Below are 18,215 nucleotides of genomic sequence, written 5' to 3'. Positions count from 1 at the left end.
GGCTTATTAATATTCCCAATATATGAATCCCTTAATCAAATTATGCATGATTGTAATCATTCCCACCTGCTAATTTAGATGCTAATAACTAGCTGATGTTCCAATGGCATCAGGTTTCACCTTCTTTTCTTGAAGAATTCTTTACCATATGCAGTGAATTGCTTGGGCCTCCTTATTATTGGGGTATGAAATGAGAGGATGTGGTGTGGATGTTTTTACCTTGTGTCTGTAATTTTTTTTTTTCTGGGTGTGATTTCGGCTACAGCTCTCTTTGGTAAGGGAACTTATTTTTCTTTCAAAGAAAGGGGATCATAGAAGGAATTTTCTGCCCTAATAAGTAGAGGCCCAGAGCTATTTGACCAATTGACACATGAGGACTATAAGGACTTTTTGAAACAAGTTTTTATGGATGTATGCGTGTAATTGTAATTCTATTATGGTTGCCCATCAACGGAGAGTCACCACCACCACCAGTTGCCATTTACACACTAAGCCCAGCTACCCCCATCCTCCCTGGTGTTCATTCTCCAAAGTGATGGGCTTCCCTGTCCTCCACAGGTGTAAGGTTTTTTGTCCTAGCTGGTGTTTTTGTTGTTGTCTTTAGTTGTTTTGTTTGGTGTGCTTTGTTTGTTTGGACTTCTTGTTGTGTTGCCCAGGGGGTGTTTCGGTTGTTAGTCTGGTTTCCCTTTTGTTTGGTTGTGTAGCGGTTGGTTGCGCTGTTTCCTCCCTTTCCCTTTCGTTTTTTAATGAAAGTGTGTTTCGACAAAAAGATAGAACACGGCCGCGCGGCTATACTATGAGAAAGGGATTTATCGGCCGCGCGGCTATATGAGATTCTTTTTGAATTTTTAAAAGAAATAGTATCGCCGGGCGGCTATACTCGTTTTCCTTTATTTAAAAAAAACTGTTTTGACACGTGGCACCTATGCGCTGGGCGCGTCCTTTTTTAAATATATAAATAGTATAGCCGCGCGGCTGTACTGTTTTAAAATAAAAATTTTAAAAACATATATTTAGTTTCTTTACTTTTGTTCTTTGGCCTACTTCTTTAATTTAATATATGTAATTAAGTAATATCTTAGCCTTTTTGAATCACTTTAATTAGTAATTATATTTTAATATAAAAAAATTACAGAAAAACTCCACAAAATAATTGATTTCTATTTACTAAGTCTTTTGTGTAATCGTTTGGGTGTCCTAATTAAATTTCTCTATAGCCCAAGAGCCCTATCCATTACTATCTATTGTCTCTTTTTCATTTTTTACTTTTTCAGAGTTATTACTCCCATAAAGATTCTAGAACCTTCACTGTTTAATAATGTATTGTACACGTACGCACGTATTTCCCATGTTTAATACATCTATTTTTTTCAAAAATTTCAATAAGACATAAAATTCACGTATTATACATATAATTCTCACATACTATTGAATAAAAATAATATATATTTTAAATAAAATGGCTATACTCTGTTTTTCCCTAATTGTCTTTAAAAATAGTATAGCCGGGCGGCTATATGCCTTTTTTTTTTATAAACTTTTTAAAACAAAATGGTATAGCCGACCATCTGTACTGCTTGACACGTGGCGCATATCCCATTTGAAATCATATAGCCATCCGTGTACTAGATTCTTGTTGAATTTTTTAAAGAAATAGTGCCGCATTGCTATACGCGTTTTCCTTTAAAAAAAAAATAAATAAATAAAACTGTTGTGACATGTGGCACCTATGCCTTGGGCGCGCCTTTTTGTCGATAGCCGTGGCTAACCTTTTTAAGTTTTTTCTAAATAGCATAGCCAAGGCTGTATCTTAGTTCTTTTATGTATAAATTGTCCTTAATAAATAGTATACACGAGCGGTTATAGTCTTTTACACATATATATATATATATATATATGAATAAGAATAACGTATGTTTTAAGAATTATATTAAAATATCATATAGTGGAAGATTAATATCTACTTTGGATATGTTGAAACTAGCAAAATAATATTTAAAAGGTACAAACTAATGTAACTAGGAGAGTCCTTTTGACATGTGGCGCCTAATAGATGGGGTCCTCTTTGGCTATACTCAGTTTTTATTTTTAAAACGTATGGCCGCACGGCTATACAATTTTACACGTGGCACCTAGGGGATGGGAGCGTTATAGTATAGCCGCCCGGCTCTACTCTTTTTTTTTATATTTTAATATTTTAAAAATATAAAATTTGTTTCTTTACTTTTGTTTATTGGCCTACTTCTTTAATTTACTATATGTAATCACTTTGCTTTGTAATTATATTTCACTTATTATTTAACATATAAAAATTAAAGAAAAAGTTGATAATGTAATTAATTTCTATTTATTAAGTCTTTTGTGAAATCGTTTGGGTGTCTTAATTAAATTTCTCCATAGCCCAAGAGCCCTATCCATTACTATTAGGCCATTACTCGAGTATCTATTGTCCCTTTTTGATTTTGTACTTTTTCAAAGTTATTATTCGTATAAAGTTTTTGCACGTTCATGTTTAATAATGTATTATACACGTACGCAGATATTTCTCATGTTTAATACATGTATTTTTTACAAAAATTTCAATAAGACACATAAAATTCACGTATTATGACAGACCCGTCCCGAATTTCCCGAACTCGAGATTTAACCTCGGAGACCCCGCATCACACCCACGCCGGGTTCACTCCATAAATCTACGTTCTCGCTACTATAGAGAATTAAGGCACGAGACTTTCACAAATTTGCATAGTCTTCCGTAAATTGAACATTTCCCAATTTCAACCTCGCACAAAATTCACAATTAATATCACCAATCAAGACGCATAATAAAATCTCATGCAATTTATATAAAGGCCTCCGCCTTCAAATGATTCTAGCTGAATCGCCACAATGTTTTTAAAATAACTTAATCGTCAAACATGCATATAATAAATTCAAAATCTATTTATGCACACCTTCACTCACTCAGTCTACAGACCAATCTCAATTCAACCAAGTTTCAGGACCAACAACAAGGTCCGAACCAATCTCAATAAGACCACCTAAGTGGGGTCTAATCTGTGGCTGCACCTAGTAACTTCAGTCGCCTACGTACCTACTAAGGGATCAAGCCACACGTAGCTCTTTCAGTATCTATCCCGACTCCTAATATCGTGAGAAACCATTACAGCCACACAACTACATACATTCTAGGATCTATTCATCACCACTCACCAAACACAATCACAATATCTCCCCATACGCCGAAACATCCAAAGTTACGTATGGGACATATCCGCACGCCGGATAAACCTACGACACGTGAGATCTCATCATCATATCACATAATCCCCTCATACGACGGGACACACCCGGCCTCAGAGTCCCAACACGCCGCTAATCCAAAGACGCGTGCGACCTGGGCTACATTCTCACCACCTCACACAATCATATCTCTCCTCATACGCCGGACGCACCCGCCACGTATGGGGTCCGCCAACACGCCGGCTAATCCAAAGACGGCGTGCGACCTCACACCTGGGCTCGCTACATTCTCACCAGCCCTCACACAATCATATCTCCTTATACGTTGGGACGCACCCGCCACGTATGGGTCCGCCAACACGCCGCTAATCCAAAGACGCGTGCGACCTCACACCGGCCTCGCTACATTCTCACCAACCCTCACACAATCATATCTCCTCATACGCCGGACGCACCCGCCACGTATGGGGATCAACACGCCGGCTAATCTAAAGACGGCGTGCGACTCACACCGGGCCTGCATTCTCACCAGCCCTCACACAATCATAACTCCTCATACGTCGACGCACCCGCCACGTATGAGGTGCCAACACGCCGGCTAATCCAAAGACGCGTGCGACCTCACACCGGGCCGCTACATTCTTACCACTTCACACAATCATAACTCCTCATACGTAGGGCGCACCCGCCACGTATGGGGTGCCAACAAGCCGGCTAATCCAAAGACGCGTGCGACCTACACCTGGGCTGGCTACATTCTCACCAGCCTCACACAATCATAACTCCTCATCGTCGGGACGCACCCGCCACGTGGGTCACAACACGCCGGCTAATCCAAAGCGCGTGCGACCTCACATCGGGCCTCGACTACATTCTCACCAGCCCACACTGCTCACTTTGGCTGCTACATTCTCACCACCACGGGTTTAAAGGCCTCAACATGATCACAATATAGGGGTACGTGGGGTAGTGCGTATAGCACTGTAAGCTAACATTTAATCGCTTTATTTACCTTTATACATCCACAAAATTTAATATATAATGTATAATTTCTACTCCTATACAAACCTCAACCCTGGCATAGCATCTGATAATTCCGCAATTTAAATTATATAATAATATCCTAAATTCACGTATAAACCATTTAACTTAACAACGCTCAAGACCTGTCACTAAGGTCATTCTAACCCTCCTGGGATGGTAGAACTACAACAAAAGTCTAGCGGTCAACCCAGGGTCAAACTACCCAAACTTGGTCAAACAGATTCAGGCCCACAACCTCCAAATTCGATCCGGTTCCTATAGGTTCTACAAGGTCTAGGACACACGTCCGCAAGTTTGGTCCAGATCGGACGGTCGGATCGCTCACGATCGCACGATCGGACGATTACTAAAACCCTAACCCTAGGGTTGGCATTTCCGGAGTATCAGGACTCCATTTTACGATCCGTCGAATCCTATCGATCCTGGTAATACCTAGATCAACATAGTATAACTTTAGGACCATCCAACGGTCCAAACCTAGTGAACCCGGAAAATATGCGATATGCGATATCCGTTCGGGACTCTAACGGTACCCAAAATGAAATCCGAGCACACCTACGCTCGTGACATCGAGAGGATCACAGTGGGACAAAAATGCCCTCGGCTATAGTGCCCACGCAATGGCGGGTGTCCAAAGCAATACCGCATCGCGGAAAACTTCCAAATCGTGAGCCAAGACTCCTACCTAGGTAATACACCTAATTTGGAGTCACTTTTGTTTTGGGCATACCCCAAAACTGAAGTGGCAGAATCGGAGGTCAAAACCGCCAAACTTCCCTCCCTTAATCGATCTCCAAAACGCATAAATCTCCGAATCTAACCCAAGCAGCAAGAACTTGAGAGGTTCAAGATCCATACCGGATCGCCGGAAATGGTGGCGGATGACGACGAATGGAGCCGGCGGTTCTGTCAAAACCGGCGCGATTCCGAGCTTTTTCCGGCGGATTCCGGCTTGCCGCCGTCGGGATGGTCGAAAGGTTCGGGTGACGGCGGTTCGAACCCGACCGTCGTGGTGGTGGTGCACCGTGGCGGTGGCCAAAACAAGCCGTCGGTGAAGCAATGCCGTGGGGTGTCGCGCGAAGGAGAAGACCGAGAGAGAGAGAGAGACGGGGCGTTCCGTCTTTTTATCAAAAATCCATTTTCCAAATATTTATGATTATGCCACTGAGCTTCATTTGATCATATCTCTCTCGTTACAACTCCGATTCGAGCCCACTACGTGTTTACGGACTCATCTCACCGTGCTCTACGGTACAACCGGAATTCCCAAATTCCTTCCGGATAAGAAAATGACTAAAATACCCATATCCCACGGGTAATTTCTCAATTCCACTTAAATAAATTAAAACATGGGATAAATTTGGGGTCGGGGTGTTACATATTATATACATAATTATCACATATTACTGAATAAAAATAATATGCAATAAAATGGTATAGCGACACATTGCATAAGTTTTTCCTAATTGTTTTTCAAAAAAATAGTATAGTCGGCGATACTCATTTTCAAAAAAAAAAAAAGTATAGCCGATCGGCTTTACATTTGACATGTGGCGCTTAGGTGCGTATAAATAGTATAGCCGACCTGCTATACTATTTTTTTGAATTTTTTAAAAAATGGTATAGCCGTGTGATACTCGTTTTTCCTAATTATATATATATATGTATGTAAAGCTTTACTATTTTGACACGTGGCACTTAGGGGTTGGGAGCGTTCTTTGTTTAATATATACACAGTACAGCCAGGTGGCTATACGTTTTTTTGAATAAAAATGTTAAAAAACATATATTTAGTTTCTTTACTTTTGTTTTTTGGCCTACTTCTTTAATTTAATATGTGTGATTAAGTAATATCTTAGTCTTTTTGAATCACTTTAATTAGTAATTAAATTTTAATATAAAAAGTTATAGCAAAAGTCCACAAAATAATTGATTTCTATTTACTAAGTCTTTTGTGTAATCGTTTGGGTGTCCTAATTATATTCCTCTATAGCCCAAGAGCCCTATCCATTACTATTAGACCATTACTTGAGTATCTATTGTCCCTTTTTCATTTTTACTTTTCCAGAGTTATTACTCGTATAAAGATTCTAGCACCTTCACGTTTAATAATATTTATACATGTACGCATGTATTTCTCATGTTTAATGCACCTATTTTTTACAAAAATTTCAATAAGACACATAAAATTAACGTATTATACGCATAATTCTTACATACTATTGAATAAAAATAATATATATTAAAAAAAATGGTATATCCGCACTACTATACTCAGTTTTTCCCTAATTGTCTTTAAAAATAGTATAGCCGGTGGCTATACTAATTTTTGCTAAATTTTAAAACAAAATATTATAGCCGCCTTGTATCTTGGTTTGACACGTGGCGCATAGGCGCTGGTGTGTCTTTATATACATATATAAATCGTAGAGCCGACTCACTATACTAGATTCTTTTTGAATTTTTCAAATAAATCGTATAGCCGCATATGTACTCATCTTTTTGACATGTGGCACCTATGTCTTTGAGTGCGTCCTTTTTAAATATATAGCCGCATGGCTATACTTTAAAATATACTATCTTAAGATCGCGCGGCTATACCCCCAAAAAGAATTTTTTAAAGTATAGCCTTGACTATACCTGTAAATAGCAAACTAGGAAAAGACCTCTGCACAGGACTATGCCGGCAAATGTTTGTCGGATTAGACTTCTCCCGACGAATATTTCCTTTGCCGATGAAATTTTGTCTAGAGAAGGGTTTTTTTTTTCTTTTTTTTTTTGAATTTTAAAAATATAAATTTGTTTATTTATTTATTTTTTTGGCCAACTTATATTAATTACGTATTAATTATTATTTCTTTAGTGAATATTTAAATATGTTACTGATTTAATTTTGCTGTGCAAAAATGAAAAAATAAATTACTTATTTTCGTTTGGGTGTCTTAATTAAATCTCACTAGAGCCCAAGATTGAGAGCGAAACCTAAATCGTAAAGCCCTGGGTCAAGTTACATGATTATCCAACCCTAATTGAGTCCTAAGAACCATGTAGAACTTAGAATTAACATTAAACACCATCATGTAATTACTATTGTTCTTTTGCTTTTTCCTGGAGCACTTGCATACCAATGTTCATCCTCTTCCCTCCCATACTTCACCCACTACTAAGCTGCCTTCCACAAGAACCAAAGCAATGTCTGCCTATTCAAAGGGGTAAGGTGTAGGGTAAACAAAAATTCCCACTCATGAAATAATGGCAAGATGACAAAACGAGATGGCCTATATATATCTTATCATAATTGAATGAAGATAAGAAAAGATAGGGAAAGCTAAGCGAATCCAATAAAGTGATATAAAGATAGATGGACAAGGATTCAGAACATGATTGAAACAAGACAATAGGAGATGGGTAATGGTTTAGAAAATAATTGAAGGATGATAAAGGAATCCAATGAAGAATGTCCTATTGTGAAGAATGTGTCATGTCCTATATATTGTGTACAAGTGCAATCTCCTAGTCCGTTCAACCATGCGAAGAATGTCTATTGGAGAAACTCCTTGCTTATTGGGAGGAGAACCAACTATTAGAGCTCAAGTGAAACCGATTGAGTTCGGAGAATACATTAATAGTTGTATTTTGGAACTTGAAAATTTAGGTTTAGTCCCATTATAGTTGGAGATAGCCTACGGAACCATGAGTAGCGCTTCCCTATTTTAAGATTTTGATTATTTATTTTCTGTAGTTGTTCAAATCACATAGATATTGTCCCTACTTGAAGAGAAGTGTTGAATATAAATCGCTTCTAATAAACATGTGGCTAATTTGTCTTCAAATCGTGGACAAAATAGCTTTGCCGATGACTTTCTTCCAAGACTAATTGGTTGAGTCGTTGAAGCAATAAATCAAAATCATCTTGGCTCCTTAAGAGGCTGAGACGCACAAATCGATCTTCAGCGCCAAAATGAGAACCTCTACATCCGTAAACGTTGGCTTCTTCTTGGAGGACTGCATAGCAATCTTTATCCTCTTCCCTCTCGCACTTCACCCATGCATAAGCTGCAGTGAGGAAATTTATTAATTTTTCATAAATGAGCTCTTTTGATCACTTAATTAATTTAATTTTCAGAGGTAATAATATTATCAGAATCATATGATCATGGGAACATCCAACAGCCATATCCGGTAAGCAACAATTGGTCAGAATGATAGTAGTGTTAAATGGTATGTATATATATTAGCTAAAAGGAAATTATAAATGCTTCAACATGAAATGAGCAACGAAATTTAGATCAAGGAGAGAAAAATCTTCACAGAAAAAGGCTTCGAGTGGTGAAGTCCTTTGACGACCGAAACTAATTTAATTTTTTATGTCGTTCTTGATTGATTTATTTTGATAAAAGAACATACGCAAGTTGTGGTGAGAATGTTACCTGGTGAAGGTCCTCTAGTTTTCTTGAAAAAGGTGCAGTGTTTGTGAAAATACCTGCAGGATGACTCAAAATGCCTAGAGGAGGGTGAATAGGCCAATTTAAGATTCTAATCAAATAAATAAAAATAAACTTCGGTAGCAGGATTGATATGGCTTATCAATCCTGTAACGTGCTGGGCAGAAAATAAAAGAACACGCAGAGAATTATTTTACGTGGTAAAACCCCACCTCTGGGGAAAATCCACGGGACTCCTCAGTCCAACACAAATCCACTATAGAACGATGATTACAAGAAGTACTCACACACTTATCCTAGACACATTCTAGATAATGTTTACCGACTTCTTCGTAACTCAACTTCTGTCACGGGATGATCTTCGACACTCCTTATGTTGAACGCAATACTGGCCACGATTGCTTCAAGCTCACCGGAGGAAAACCGCCACCACGGTCTTGGTGCCCTCAACCGTATGAGTCACCGACGTGCATATGAATGCAATATGAATGATGAAAGGATTTGATAAATCACAAAGTAGACAAGGAACACTTGATGATTTATCTAAGAAAAATAAGAACTACAGCTTTCACAAAAACAGATTCAATATATTCAAAAACTCATGCGTTGAAAAAAGCTAATGATGAAAAGGAACAACAATCCTTTTTATTCAAAGCCAGTTTCTCTACCTGGAGAGAAACCCCACGTCACTACACTTCCAATGCAACTATAAGACCCATTCAACTAAGACTTCTAACCTGATGCAATATGAACACCCAATTAAGCTATTCAACTATGACTATTTGTTGTGAATCAATATGGGCACAAAATGAATAACGTCAAAAACCATTGAGACCACTAATACTATATAATTCGTCAACTTATGCAAGGATTGTTATTCAAGATAACAATCTTTATCAAAGAGATCAAATAGGTATCAATGAAATGTCCTTTTCAAGTCAAGGATGAAAAATAGTATTTTAACTTAAATCAAAATAGAGTCCAACTAGGAAAGTAATCTCAAGAGATAAAATCTAATCCTATTAAAAATAAGATTAAGATAAAAATACTTTGAGTGAAAAAAACTCCAACTAGGAATCCTATAATGAATGCATGATTATGTCATGATTTACCTGAAGTCAAGTTTCTCATATCGGTCAAGTCATGCCTCGGATGTATGGGGTTGAATGAGTTGTGCCAAAACATCCAGTAAACAAGTCCAGGAAATGACAATACAAATTTCGTACTAACAGTTTGGGTGCAAATTTTTGCAGACTAAAGCGATTTGATACAGAGAGGATGTTGCTCAATTTTTCCCAGCGCTTCCTCAAAGTGTTATATCCGAATTCAAAAATATCCTTTCCTCCCCCTTCAAGGACTACATTCAAAACCTTCAAAGCTCTCAGCTGAGCATCTCGAGAAATACCCATGCTATTTATGAGCGTATACATGGTCATCTTTTAGAACACAGACTCATCCTTTACCACCGCCCACCTGTGCAAAGATGCACAAGAACAAATATTATAGCTGTTAGTACGAAATTCGTATTGGCATTTCCTAGACTTTAGTATACGGTGAAAATTAGTTTGTGAGGAATTGTTATTGAACGCTTTGTCACTACTCTTTCAACCCCACACTTCCGAGGCATGCCCTGACCATATGAGAATCTTGACCTCAGGTAAATCATGACATAATCACGCATTCATTATAGGATTCCTAGTTGGAGCTATTTTCACTCAAGTATTTTTATGTTAATCTTATTTTTAATAAGATGAGATTTTATCTCTTGAGATTACTTTCCTAGTTCAACTCTATTTTAATTGAAGTTAAAATATTATCTTTTCCTATTGTGACTTTGCTTGTTGCTTACCTCTTAGTTAATTTGGTTTAAAGAGAGGCGTCATTACTTTGAGTCCAAGGTGAATCAAATCTCTTATTGATGATAGGTTGTGGTGCAATAGGAAGTTGAAGATTCGTGGCCTATTGGGTTTCTCTCCCATGAGAGAGAACAAGTCTTGTATAAAAGATTATGTGCCATTCTTTTATTCAACAGCTTTTGAGATATTTGTTTTGAGCATATAGAATTCTAAGAAAAGCTGCTGTGCGTATATTTGAGATAAATCATCAAGTGTTCAATGTTTACTTGGTGATTTATCAAACACTTTAATCATTCATATTGCATTCATATGCATGTCGGTGACTCATACGGTTGAGGGCACCAAGACCGTGGTGGCGGTTTTCCTCCGGTGAGCTTGAAGCAATCGTGGCCAGTATTGCGTTCAACATAAGGAGTGTCGAAGATCATCCCGTGACAGAAGTTGAGTTACGAAGAAGCATTTTGAGTCATCCTGCAGGTATTTTCAATAGCTACTGTGAAGCGTTTGGTTTTCAACTCAATGCCTAAATGGAAAATTGAATGGGGGGGCCTCTATCTTTTTGTATAGAACATATACTAGCAAATGACTTACTAGTTACTACTGTAGTGTTTTGGAGCAATTGCTCCCCCAATGAAATGTCCTGAGTTCGAGTCCTAGCATCTGTGTAGTGTGTGAATTTAGTATAATATATATGGCCCCAATCAATAGAAAAATGTCAAAAAAAGTCCTAGATGCAGTGCATTTTCTGCATTTTTGGTTCCGGATATATGTTGTGATATAGAAGGGAAAGAAGTCCCCAATAATAGCAAGGTGATAAAGTTTATAAATAAAATAAAATAAATAGAAGTGAAAAGATATGCAAAGAAAATGATGGTTAGGTTGTTACGTACCCGAATCTGCTACCAGCATGGCCAGTGAGCTTAGAAATTGAAAATATCATGATATCATCATTTGCTGGAGTAGGAATTGCTGTAAAATGTGGCCAGTAATAGACACGATCATAGATTGCTTTGGCATTTGGACCTTGAACATTTGCCTTATTCAGCTGGCCATCAGGATTGTTTGGTGAGGTAACAAACTCAATAACATTAGTAGCATCTGAGATGTTCTGCAACAAGGATGCATCTCCTCGAAATACATAGTCCATCGAACGAAAAAACTCCGTTTGTATTTGGTAATATTGGGAAAATCGAACATCAAAACTGTATATATCAGTCAGCAGTATATTTGTAGTAGTACTACGTACTATTTGTACCATCTCAATTGGTGATTTTATGTATACAGGTATCACGCACCAGAGAAGTAGGTCCACACACGTACACATGTTAATACTATCTATATACTATAGAGAGATAATATAGAAGATGATTTCTTGAGATGATACAAGTTTATTTATTCATTCTTTGTCCGTTAAATATGTAAGCAGTAAGTTTGGCACCCACATTGTAGTAAGGAATTGAAGCTACAACACTTGCAGGCGAGGAGGAGGAGGTTGAATTATGGGAAGACAGTGCATGAACTGCAGCATTGAGAAGTTGGGTTGAGCCAGCACCAAAAACAATGTATCTTCCTCCAGTCACGGCATTTCCAACGATGGCATGAAGTTTGCGAATGTGCCTCTCAAGCTCTGCTGAGATGTAAGATTGATCAGCAAAGGTATAGCTCATTCGATGCCAACCTGCTACTACAAGTGTACTTTTTGATGCATGTTGCATCCAAAATGGCTACAAGAAATATGGATCCCCACTGCATCCAACAACACACATGAGCTGATGATGATCATAAAGTTTAGATGTGCCATTTAAATTTTTTCACCATTAAATTAGTTAGATCCAAATTGGAAGCTCCGTTCAATAGGATGAGAAATTGAACGGAGCTTTCAATTTGGAGGTAAGTTTTAATAGTGGAAAGGTGGACTTAGGTAGAGCAGCTTTTGGCACAAATTATTATTTTTTGGATATTCCCTTTGTCAAGCCACTGTATTACCCTATTCTTGGCATGGTGACAGAAATCTTGGTGGTCACTTATGGAAGTAATTAATCTATCCAGTAAAATGAAAAAAGAAATATGAACCCGTCCTCGGTGACGGATCAGGAATTTTTCAGGGGAGGTGCAAGATTTAAAAGACTGAAAATCGCAAAGGACTCGAGCAAGGTCCAAGGTTCAAGTCTAATATCCATGTAGTTTGTTAAAAAAAAAGGCTAAAAATTCAAAATTAATTTAGACAACCAAATGCCCTTAGAATTTTAACAATACTAATGTTATTCGTAATTAAAACAAATAAGAATTTTACGTGTATTACTAATTGATTACAGTCTGTATGGAATATCAATTAATATGAACAAAATCCATGTCAGTGACACAATTAGTTTACCAAAATTCATATCAAATATGAACAAAATCCATGTCAATTACTTAATTAATCTAACAAAAGTCAATACCAATTAATCTAACCAAAAGCACATGTGATTTGGAGGTCAGAGATAAAAGTACACGTGATTAAAAGTTCTAGATAATTTTTTGTGAATTTTTTGGCACACATATGAGTTTTTAATGAATTTTTTAAGTTAGGCCAATTAGAAATGGACATGTGTCAGCTTGCTATTGGACCATTTAAAAAAAATCAAAAGTGAGAAGCAGAGTCTTTCTTCTTCCTCGAAGAGCCTCTGCAACTCTAACTTTAATTCTAGAAAAACTTCGAAAATTCATAACTTTGGTTGTGGAGCTCCAATTAATGAACCGTTTTCTCCTACATGCTCGTGAGATCGAGCCCAACAATCTAAGGTAAATATTTAGAGTCTCACACAGCAGCAAACAAAACAACATCTTTGAGGCATTTAGTCGAACAATTGGTGGGCAATAGCGAAGGGGCAAATTCTGACATCCCCAGGAAGTTTCCGGCGAGGAGAGGTGCAGCTGCACCTCTTTGCTCCTCTGTGGATCCGCCAGTGCCCGTCCTACCAAATTTTTTTGGCTGCATAGTCCTTTGCACGTGAGATTTTGTGTTTGAATTCCTTTCCTTCGATATCGTTTGTGTAAAGAAAAAAAATACTACACTGTAACATTATCCTTACATGCAGTACGTAGTGTTGTATGACTGACTTGATATAGACTGAAGAGCAATAGTTCATTTGAAAGTTAGTAGAAGTATTTAAGGGCTCGTTTGGTACGTCAGACTATATTGACTAATTTCTTCAGATAGTATTAATATGTTCTGGAAAGTACTGATTGTTTATCTATAATATTATAAGGCTTTTGGTGTTGTTCCGGATAAATAGTTTGACTAAGATATATTGTGTTTGGTGCTGTTTCGGATAACATCAGATCAGACTATTTTTTTTTTTTTTAAATTCTTTGATAATTTAATGAAAATTTAAATTCATAGGGAAACGGAGTAATTTAGTGGGAAGTTAAAAGGGCTTTTAATTTACATGTTGCTTCTTGCCATTAATCCCATATATCCATCCATCATCATGAATTTGCCTAAATTCATTTTAGTTAACTAAAATTTAATTTCCAGCATTCACCAAATTAAATCGAACAATCCACTCGTCCACCAAACTGAGGCTTGAATTTTGGAAAACTGAATTATGAACCAAACTCATCCAAACTCATCCACTCCCCAGCAACCAAACCCAAGCTTTTTGGTTGCTCTCTGAAACATTAATTGAGTTCCAATTCAATGCAAAACATAGACAAATAAATAATTCTACGACGCAATTACATTCCTAACCTAATTTCCACAAAAATAAAAACTCATAACTTAATTTTCACAAGATTCAATAAAAGAGGAAATATATAAAGAAAGAGAAGATAAAGACATGATAAGAGAGAAGAAGCAAGTTGGAGAGAGAGAGAGAGAGAGAGAGAGATGGAGACCTAAAGAAGAGTGAAAAGAATAACTTGTGGAGAAGATAGCAGAGAAAAACCCCAGGGAGAAGAAGATGAAAATAGAATTTTTCACGTGAACGTGTGTGTTATTTTTCCCTAACCGTATAATTAAGCGTGTATTATCTAAACCGATGTGTGTAGGTTGTATCAGTTAGTCAGGTAAGGAGAGTATTAAAAGCCCAACTCATTTAAAATAGTCAGGTAATTAAATAATACAAGTTGACACCAAACAACTGACATGGACTATTTACTCATATCTAGAGTCTAATACGGTGTACCAAAAGATTCATAAGAAGCATGATGAGGAGATGGTGCCAAAAAAGATCCCTTGTTGATGAATGATATTCTTCTTTTAAGAGAAATACGTATAACTATCATCCACTACTCTTTGTCACTAAAACACCCAAAATGGGGGCTGAAATTATAAAAAAATCCAACACCCAAAACTACTTTATAAACACACCCAAAACCCATCATTATACACACTCAAAACCCATTTATATACACACCCAAAAAATATACTATTGTTGATTTTGGGGTTGATTTTGGGCGTGTTTCTATATTTAAATAGTGTTTGGGTTTTTTTATAAATACATGTCTAGAATTGAGTTTATTTATAAATTTGTATTGTATATATGAGGGAATATTTTATTCTAAATATAAATATTAGAGTTTATTAGGAATAACCCTTGTGATCTAAGAGACCCCTATTTTAAAACATTACATTACTAATATATGTCATGTGAGTTTTGTTTTTGGAATCTTTTACGGCTCCAAATTCCATAATAAAAGGAAAAAACCAAGTCCCTAGAAATGCACTAAATATATTAATAATTAAACTAAACATTGCTTTTCACATCCCCTAGACTTTTCAGTTAGGTATTTTTTATTGCTGGACTTTCCTAAGCTTCCTAGTTCAAATTTTCTGAATTAACAACTTTTCGGCTAATTTTTTTTTTCCTTTTCAGTACAACCTTTCTGCCCTCCGAATTTCCCAAGCTCCCAAACCAGCTAAGAATAGTGTGTTTATTGTGTGTGTGTGTGTGTGTGAGAGAGAGAGAGAGAGAGAGAGAGAGAGAGAGAGAGAGAGAGACCTGTCAGCATTTGCTGCACAACCAGTCAAAAACTTAGAGCAATGAGGGCCTCCATAGCAAGAATTGCATTCACAAACAGGCTCCTTGCCATCAAGAGTTAACCCATCCAAGTAGGCTCTTCCATGCCCCGAGCAAGAGATGGCTGCCACATACTCAGCTTCTTCTGCAGCTCTTCTGATCCAACTCAGTTCCCACTCTCTACCCACATATAGTTTAGAGATCAATAATAGATTGAAAACTAAAGAAAATGCTAGGCACACAAGGTAGGAGCTTTGTGGCTTAGCCATATACGTCTAATTCTTCTTTTCAGGCTCTTGCATAGGAGCCTTAATGAAGATATATATAGGAGCCTTAATGATGTATGTAAAACAGATCTAGAAATAGGAGAGCAATGACAAATTTAATATGCATTAGGAGGCAAAGCCTTGACGACTTTACAGTCCACCATATATATATATATATATATATATATTTGACGACTTTACAGTTGACCATATATATATATATATATATACGTAGTATATAATATTACATATATATCTACACGGTATATAATATTACGGAGGCTGCACTGCATGTCGATTAAATTAACTACTTCAATGGCAGTGGTGGGCTGTACCCCACGGAAGTTTTTGGGGAAAAAAAAAATATAGATTTTCTATTTAAACCCCATACTTCTTTTAGTTCACCCCATGTTCTAAGTTCACCCTAACTTTTAATTTAAAATTTCACAATTTCTAAGAAAACCCCACTATCTTCCCAAACTACCCTTAAATACACCCCAATCTGAAAAAATAAGAAAGAAAAGAAATTTTCTATTTAAACCCCACAAGCTACCCTTAGAGGAGGAATGTATACAGCTTTGGGGAGATCATGCTGGAAATTTTAAGCAATGGCAGGTTGATGAATTTAGGAGCAAGCATACAGAGTAAGTCAAGGGAAGTTGTTATGAGAGAAATTTACAATGAGAATGAAGTTGGTACGAACGTTCCGATGCGAGAGGAGATAAAACTGGTACTTGAGGTGCTACACTTTGCACTAGGAGTAGGCCATCTGATCGGCCATCAATGGAGAATACATTGAAGCTTTTATCAGAATGGAAAAGAAACAAGAAAAATTACTCAACTATTGAAGTTGTAGCAATAGGATTATGATTTTAGATGCACACCGGAATGCCAGAAGTGATAATAATATTACTGCTCCCAGCAGAAAAAAAAACACAAACAAACCCAAATCCAAAATTTAATATTTTCTAGAGAAAAAGAACAGCTTTACCAAAACATTAGGTATTTTAAAAAAACAAAAAACAAAAAAACAAAAGCAATCAACAAAGGGAAGGAGAATAAGATCATTACAGCCAAACAATTAACAAGTCTTTCCATTAGCTCACACGTAGATTTTAAAGAGACATGCTCTTCAATGTTCTACGTCTCTGGCAATACAATGTAGAAGAATTTGTATTTTTCTAAAACTTAATATGAAGAGTGTGTATAGATGTATTAGGGTTAAGTATTAAGTTGGATGACATTTTTTGTCTTTTTACACAATAATAAAACTTACAGCTTAATAATTTAAGTATTGGGGTGAACAAAGAGAATTGTGGGGTTTAAATAGAAAATATAGCCCTGTAAATGAGTTATTTTAAATATAGTTCAGTATGTATTAATCTATTAAAGTTATAAAAAAAAGTCTATTTCTTTTTCAATTTAGTTGTAGGGCAACAGTAAATATACACATTAGAATAAAAGAACTTATCAGTTTGACTACCTTCTCCGCTTACGGAGATCATGACTTTGTTTTCTGAATCCCAACCAAAACACTTCGATTTCAACTAAATGGTAAAGTCTTTAGCCCTAACTCACCCACTTGTTAAAACAGTCTTGGCAACAAAATGGTGAACGAGTTTCTAGTGAATTATATGATTGTCTATACTGAAAAAAAAATTGCTTATTGATTTAGAAGCAATAACAAAAAATATCAATTCTCGCAAAGGATTGCAAGCCACAACTTGAATATATCACTTTAATTATGTTGTTGAGCATATTTTAATTTTGACAATATGTATTTTTCTGTCGCATTTAATATGTATTTGTTTTATGTTTAAAGTTTATTGAAAATTAGTCAAAATTAACTTAAAAACTTGCGTGTTTTGTATGATTTAATGTTGTTAGGTTATGTTTAGCTAAGCTTTTTAGCTTCCCTTGACAACTTTGTAATTGCACATATAATTCATCAAGCTCTAGGTTAATTATAATAGAATAGTCTAGTTGAAGATGATTACTGTGGCTGAGATCAAAGACGGAGGTAGGATTGTATGTGATAAGACTGCTCAACTCCTCGTAATCCGTGATGATCCTATGATATTTCGACATCGAATCAAGTCGGGCCCATTTATTATCCATAGCCTCTTCTCCAAATCAAAGGAAAGAGGGTTGAGACTTTCTGCCGAAATTTCGATAGAGTCTCCTCTGAAAAACGGACTTTCCCAAAAAAAATTTAACATGCCAAAACACATTAATAAATCCCAACCAATAGCATGCACAATGTAGAAACACACAATTTACATAATCAACCTTCGGTCTTACATCCAACCCTAGCATGGGTGATAACAAAGGAAATCTAGAGAAATTCAGTTTATGAGC

General features: G+C 36.6%; 1 pseudogene; it reads right to left on the bottom strand.

Moving 5' to 3' along the window:
• Positions 1-8,091: 8,091 nt before the first annotated feature.
• Positions 8,092-15,860, bottom strand: LOC103336280 (tryptophan aminotransferase-related protein 4-like; annotated as a pseudogene).
• Between the last annotated feature and the right edge of the window lie 2,355 nt (positions 15,861-18,215).

This window comes from Prunus mume, linkage group LG6 (genome assembly GCF_029339155.1).
Source record: "Prunus mume cultivar Tortuosa linkage group LG6, ASM2933915v1, whole genome shotgun sequence".
NCBI lineage: Eukaryota > Viridiplantae > Streptophyta > Magnoliopsida > Rosales > Rosaceae > Prunus > Prunus mume.
Note: the sequence above shows the minus strand (reverse complement) of the source record. Positions and strands in the feature narration are given on the sequence as shown.